Below are 1,196 nucleotides of genomic sequence, written 5' to 3'. Positions count from 1 at the left end.
TAGCTGTGTGATTGATATTGTGACTTTTTTTTTATTTCACACCTTTAGACAATTCCCCTTCATTATATTGCATGAGGTCCTGTCATGTTCACAAGAACAGCCAGTCCAGCATCATGGCCACATCTCTACAGTGGGATTGTAGGCACTGATCAATGATTTATTTGCCTAGAGGGGAAAAAATAATGGTAAGAGATTGAGACCAAAGGGATCCTAATATTTGTAAGTAGAATAGGAAGGGGAGAAAGAACCTTCAAGCCATTTCGGTTGGTTGTTGTATGGGGGTGCTACTAGTGGAAGCTTGATGGATTGTATCAAGTGCATTTGGAAATTCCTTGCTGTAAAGCATTCCCATTAACCCTTTAACACCAGCAATTGTGACTTTTCCCAGTAGCACTACAGTGGTAGCTTTCAACCACCTGGCACCACACGGTGAAGGAAAGGCCAGGAAACTAGCTGTCCTGCCCTTGAGAATGGAGGGTGTTTTCCTGCAAGGGATACTGTGCAATGAAGAATCAGGTTCATTCACAGAAGGGTCCAGTCTCTCTGGCTCTCCATGCAAGTCCTTTTACCACCTCTTGTTTTTAAATTGCTTTTTCTGTGTTTTATGGTAAAGGCTGTAAATACCAGAAGGTGGGTTTCCCCTCACCCATGGCCAGCTCTCTCAGGGACCCACGCCAGTCATTACAGCATGATTTGGTGACTTTAGAACTTGTGAGGGACTGGGAGTTTTCTCTCTTTTCTTACGTCTGGGCCAACATTTGCCATGTTAAATGGGGATTTAGCCTCCCTGTCTGTCAAACACTTTGCAGCACAAACCCTTTGGTCAACAGGGCTGACTGCAATTCCACTCCACTCACACACAATCTCCATGTCTTCTGGGAGACAAAAGGCCCCACTTTCCTCCAATTCATGCCAGTACTAACCAGTACAACTGTATTTGCCTCAGTGGCATTATGCCTGATTTACACTGGTGCAAGGGAGAGAGAAATCCAGCTCAGGATCTTCATCTGCATGACCAGGGCCGCCCAGAGGGGGGGCCAAGTGGGGCAATTTGCCCCGAGCCTCGCAGGGGCCCCCACGAGAGTTTTTCAGGGCCCCTGGAGAAGGGTCCTTCACTTGTTCCGGGGGCCACAGAAAACTCTTGCGGGGCCTGGGCCCCCGGGACTTCTTCCGCTCCCGGTCTTCGCCAGCAGGGG

This window comes from Gopherus evgoodei, chromosome 16 (genome assembly GCF_007399415.2).
Source record: "Gopherus evgoodei ecotype Sinaloan lineage chromosome 16, rGopEvg1_v1.p, whole genome shotgun sequence".
Classification (NCBI taxonomy): Eukaryota; Metazoa; Chordata; order Testudines; family Testudinidae; genus Gopherus; species Gopherus evgoodei.
The sequence above is the reverse complement of the archived record's forward strand: the minus strand, read 5'-3'. Positions refer to the sequence as shown.